Source organism: Humulus lupulus, chromosome 6 (genome assembly GCF_963169125.1).
Source record: "Humulus lupulus chromosome 6, drHumLupu1.1, whole genome shotgun sequence".
In the NCBI taxonomy this organism is placed as follows: Eukaryota; Viridiplantae; Streptophyta; class Magnoliopsida; order Rosales; family Cannabaceae; genus Humulus; species Humulus lupulus.
This window is the reverse complement of record NC_084798.1, coordinates 145,893,682-145,899,681: the sequence shown is the minus strand read 5'-3', so window position 1 is coordinate 145,899,681 and position 6,000 is coordinate 145,893,682. Positions and strand designations below refer to the sequence as shown.

At 35.1% G+C, this 6,000-nt stretch overlaps 1 long non-coding RNA gene across 1 annotated transcript in view; it reads right to left on the bottom strand.

Annotated features, from left to right (window-relative positions):
• Positions 1-5,701: 5,701 nt before the first annotated feature.
• The window catches only part of LOC133784234 (uncharacterized), a 50,300-nt gene continuing 50,001 nt past the window's right edge, over positions 5,702-6,000 (bottom strand). Inside the window, exon 3 of the long non-coding RNA XR_009871220.1 lies at positions 5,702-5,980. This is a non-coding gene — a long non-coding RNA (uncharacterized LOC133784234). The remainder of the gene's footprint in view (positions 5,981-6,000) is intronic.

The window sequence follows — 6,000 nt, the reverse complement described above, 5'->3', positions numbered from 1 at the left end:
CGCGCCAATGCTTGGGCGGGGTCGCGCTCACAGAGCGCCAAGACTATTAAGCCAGGTAGCGCAGTCGCGTTGGGGATGGGCGTAGTCGCGCTAGGTCTCTAATTTTAGAGATCGCAAACTTAAGAATTGAACAAAATCATAAAGCTTCATCCCCAAATCATCAGATCGACTATCCTAACATGCTTCTAACCCTTGGAACCAAAATATTATCAATCATAAACCTTAGATACCATTTTATTAAACCAATCAAACTTAAATTCCTCTTACATCATCAAAAACTATAAATATACCATAACTTAAAAAATCATAGTTCAAAGAGTTACCATTCAAGCTATTATTGATCTTGATTCTCAAAGAAGTGATCAAAGAACTAGGGTTCTTTGAGTTTCACAAGCCTTAGACGGATGAGCAATACAACGGAAAGATAATAACCAAAATTATCTTCTAAAGCATCAACAAAAATCAGCCAAAAGTCCCTCCCTTGAGCTATTTCTCCCTATTTATAGCTCAAGGAGGGTTACATGAATTAGTTACATATATTTTTTCCTAACTAATCGGATAATCAGGTATAAATGGAAATAATCTCGGATATGACTACAATTTTACAAGATTACTCATAAAGATACGGATTATACGAGCAGTCTGGTCGTATATAAAACTCAAATGACGTGTCAGGGGAACATCCCTGATCAATGGTCGAACAGAACCTCTGCCAGGTGTCAGCCACGTGTTGAAAATATTTGCCACGTCATCCACACCTGTTTTTTGGATAACAACTAGGATTTGAATCCCAAAATTGGGTAGCTTAGAGGCTACGTTTCGTGGGCAGTTTTGCATTAAAACTGCTTTCCAAACCTAGGTTTTTAACACATGATAATGTCAAGGCGCGTGAATTAGGATTGCGTGTGAATCCACACAGGATTCCTCATCTCACTAGCTCGTATTGGATTTTAGTTCGTAGAATTCGTCCAAATCTATAAGGATTTCCAGTTCGTAGGTTTCCATCCCCAAATATCTAGGTCAATCTATCTAGTAGTTTACTCTAGTTATTAATCACATCCAATTTACTTGATACTTTTGAATCAATTCCCAAAGTTGAATCCTTAGGTCGCCCACTAATAGTTGACACTATTCTATATCCAGGCCACCTAAATTATACTGTCATCATAATGAGTCAACCAAAGATAGTAGCTGACTCTTCTTCTAAAGGCTAGAAAGTCGTGGAGACCCCTATTCCTCACATTGGGCTAGTGGTGGAAAAGGAGGTCGATGTAACCACAGATAGCTTTTATAAAGCCAAGTGAATCGTGTCTCAAATAATCTCCATGCCCCAGGTAAATGCCATAATGAAGGGCCATGACATTCAAATGGACTCAAAGTTTTATATTCACTCAACATTTGAAGGAGAATTGAGTTGTGCTCCTTTGGAGGATAACTTTTGGGCTTGGAGCGATAAGAACCTTAAGCCGGGGGCCTTTTTAACATTGAGCACGTAGTTTTTCAGATATCCTGAATTACATGAAGCTAGCTCTTTTTAAAATCCCCCTAAACACGTATCGCCTCCTCACGGGGTAAAAATATTTATTTCTTAAAAATGAATGGGAAGACCCCACCCTAGAAGATATCCTTTATTTATTCTGTCTCAAGGTCAACCCCAACACCAGGATCGGAGGTGATGGGTTTTATTACCTCACCCGGTGCACAAAAACTACCATTATCATCAAGCTTGTAACGTCCTGAAACTTCTAATAGAACGAAGAGCTTTGATTAGCAAGTTGGGAGAACACATGCTGTAATTATGCGTTAATTAAGTGATTTATATGATGATATGATTGAGTATGCATGATTATGTGTATTAAATGTGTTTAAAGACCTGCTTTTGTTAAAAATGGGCCTTTTTTAATTTTGACCCGTTGTGGGTATACTTGTAATTTTTATGTGTTGTTTGCTTTGGACCACATTATTATGTGGATATTTGTCGTATTCGGCACGAGTGGGCCCTTTCGAGAAATTTAGCAGAAAAGTCACAACGAGGATAAATACCTGGATCATGGTGAGCCAAGGGGTGTTTTGGGAATTTATGAAATATAGTTGGGAAAAATATTGATGTGTTGGATGATTAGTGGATTAGATTGAGAATTATAGGTATTTGAGGTTTAGTGGGAATTTAGGCAAATGACTAAAATGCCCTTTGGATGTAGATTTGAGGTTAAGTAAGGACATGGGTAAAATGGTCATTTGACAAATTGGTAGAGAATTTGGCTAAGTGTAGATGCAGCTGCCATTCATGTTCAAAGCACTCTCTATAAGAATGCCCTAGTCTATTTACTTTGTCAAAAAGTTGCTCAACTCATATTTATTAGAAAAATACTATTTTAGAGAAAATGTTCAGTGTGACCTTGATAAAACATGCAATTTGGGCCCAATAGTTTAAAATAAAAATGCAATATCTTTTGTTATATTATTTTGTAATATAATGTAATGTTATATTATTTTATAATACAATTTTTTAGATTAAATAAATGTGACAAAGAGTATCACATATTTTAACATATAAAAGAGAGTTACAATATTTGAATATACGTGAATATCCAAATATGTAACATATTTGTTGTTACAAATTCAGTTACAAATTTGTAACTTCCAAATATTGCCCATTATTTTGTAGATTTGTAGTTACACAATTTTGAGTTGAATTTCTTAAGGCCATAAGTGAAATGGCTGTTAGAGATATGATTTTAACCCCAATAATGTGTTTGGGGGTTTCAAAATCAATTCGGAGTAGATTGGAATCGTTTGGAAAAACAACACAATTTTGTGTGCTGAAATTGGCCAGTGGCCACGGCCAAAGTGGCTAGCTAACCAAATTTTCAGTTTTTTCCAAATTTGGAACGGCTCCAAAAACAAAAATAGCTCGCACATTTTTAAGTCCATAAAGATCCAATTAATCATTGGTAACAACCATGGAGGTTGGTGGAATTTGAAATTCAAAGGGTTTCTCTAAACTCTATTAATAGGAGCCTATTGCTCACTTGTAAGACACAATTTTTCTGTCCATTGGAGCACTTGGCTAGAAAACACCTAAAGGCTTGATAATTCCAGGAAGCTATTTCCAAAAAATTGTGAGAGTTCCCTTAGTGCTTGAGTTAGGGGGAAATAAGCTTTTGGACAAAGGTTTCAAACCTTGTTTAAGTTGGTGATCCCCAACACTCTTCACTTTGGTTGTGTGAGTGAGAGTTTCTTGCTTTTTGATCTTGTTCTTAAATTTTCTACTACTTATCCATCTCAAGTTATACTCCATTCGATCATAGTGTAAAACTAGAGAAGAATGAAGGAAGAGCGGTGGCTCAATTGGAGTACGTTAGTGCTATAGGGAGTCTTATGTACGTTGCCCAATGTACTAGACCTGAAATTTGCGGTAAGTAAACTTAGTAGGTTTACAAGTAATCCAAGTGTGGATCTCTAGAAGGATATTGGGAGAGTCCTAGGTTATCTTAAGAAAACTAAAGGACTAAGCCTTCACTACTCCAAATTTCCTTCAATCTTAGAAGGATATACAGATGAAAGCTGGATATCCAATCTTGGGGACAACTTGTCCACAACTAGTTGGGTATTTACACTTGGTGGGGGTGCAATTTCTTGGGGTTCCAAGAAACAAACCTATATATCTCATTCCACTATGGAAGCAGCGTTTATAGCTCTAGTTGCTACAGGTAAAGAGGTCGAATGGTTAAGGGATCTATTGATAGAGATACCCCCAATCAAAGAGAATGTATCCACTATATCGATACATTGTGATAGCCAAGTAACATTAGCTAGAGCATACATCAGAGTGTATAATGGGAAGTCTAAAGACATTAGTCTAAGACATGGATATGTAAGTTAATTGATTCAAAGATGAGTCATCTAAATATTCTATCTGAGAACAAGTAAAAACTTGGCGGATCCTTTCACTAAGCCACAAACGAGAGATTTAGTAGCTACATCATCTCAAGGGATGGGACTTAAGTTCCCTAAAGAGATTCACGATTGATGGTAACCTATCTTAACACTAGTTATGTAACTAGTGTTATGTTCAATAGGTAATAACAATTCAATCAAGTGAATATTAGTTGTACTCAAAACAAGTCCCATTTGCGATGTTGAGTACTTTTGAGTTACCAAATAGAGGGTTAAAACCTAGAGGTTTTTTTAATAGAATTCAGTCTTGTGAAGACAAGTATTTTTGGTAACAAAATACTGTAAGAGTTCTACCTATATGGACCTAGGGGTGGTGCCACCTCTCATGAGAATTGGGAATATTCTCAAGAACGTCCATGAATGGAAAGTGCATTGGCCATTAACGGTGCAAAGCTATTCATAGAGGTCTCGAGTAAACATGGAAAAGGTGTGTGTGTTATCACCGATTTGTTATCATGAAAAGATGGTTCAATGCCTATAGTGCAACGAAATTTTCAACAAACTTTGTGATAATTACACTATATTAAAGTTCAAGTAGAAAAACACTTTATTTTATGCACCAATTCAATAACTTCTATAAGAGAGAGTTATTATTTGATCAAGTGGGGGAAATGTTATATTTTAAAATATAATGTTGATTGATTAAAAAAGTGTTACAATAGATAACTATTTAATCTAGTGGGGGAATGTTATATTATTTTATAATATAATTTTTTAGATTAAATAAATGTGACAAAGAGTGTCACATATTGTAACATATAAAAGAGAGTTATAATATTTAGATATATGTGAATATCCAAATATGTAACATATTTGCTATTACAAATTCAGTTACAAATTTGTAACTTCCAAATATTGCCCATTATTGTGTAGATTTGTAGTTAAACAATTTTGAGTTGAATTTCTTAAAGCCATAAGTGAAATGGCTATTAGAGATATAATTTTAACCCCAATAATGTGTTTGGGGGTTACAAAATCAATTTGGAGTAGATTGGAATCGTTTGGAAAAACCGCACAATTTTGTGTGCTAAAATTGGCTAGTGGTCGTGGCTTGGGGAATAGAGACCAGTGGCCACAGCTAGTGACACTCCTGGCCGCGGCCAGAGTGGCTGGCTGACCAAATTTTCAGTTTTTTCAAACTTTTTGAACGACTCCAAAAACACAAATAACTCCTAAATCTCTTTTTTAATTCCATAAACATCCAATTAATCAATTGTAACAACCATGGAGGTTGGTGGAATTTGAAATTCAAAGGGTGTCTCTAAACTCTACAAATAGGAGCCTATTTCTCACTTGTAAGACACAATTTTTCTATCCATTAGAGCACTTGGCTATAAAACACCTAGAGACTTAATAATTCTAGAAAGCTATTTCCAAAAAATTGTGAGAAATCCCTTAGTTCTTGAGTTAGGGGGAAATAAGCTTTTGGACAAAGATTTCAAACCTTGTTCAAGTTGGTGGTCCCCAACACTCTTCACTTTGGTTTTGTGAGTGAGAGTTTCTTGCTTTTTGATCTTGTTCTTACATTTTCTACTATTGCTTTTCTTCTTATTCTTCTTGTCTTATTTACTTGTATTTCTTGTTCAAGAGTTGTAATCTTTTATTTCTTTTGTTTCAAACACTTTTACTTATTTGTATCTTTTGTTTAGAGTTGTATTTCACCATTATCTTATTCTAATTCATCTCTTATTTATTTGTATTTTTCAGTCATAGAGTTGTAACATTATTTAATCAATCTTAGTTTATTTGTATTATTTTGTCTAGAGTTGTAATAGTTTTTACAATTTCCATTGATACAACAAATATTTTCCTCACATCTTTATGCAGTCTTTGAAAATAAAATAGAAATAATAAGTCCCACTGATGTATATAAAACATAGACCATAACATATAATTTCATAATCTTTCTTGGCGCTCATCTTGATCGTTAATCGCCCATAGGATACCTTGCATCATACATGCCTAGATATCAGAGCTTCCCACATCACTGTGTGTGCCAAAAAGAAACCCTATTGCCTACCTGAAAGGGGAAAGTAAGGG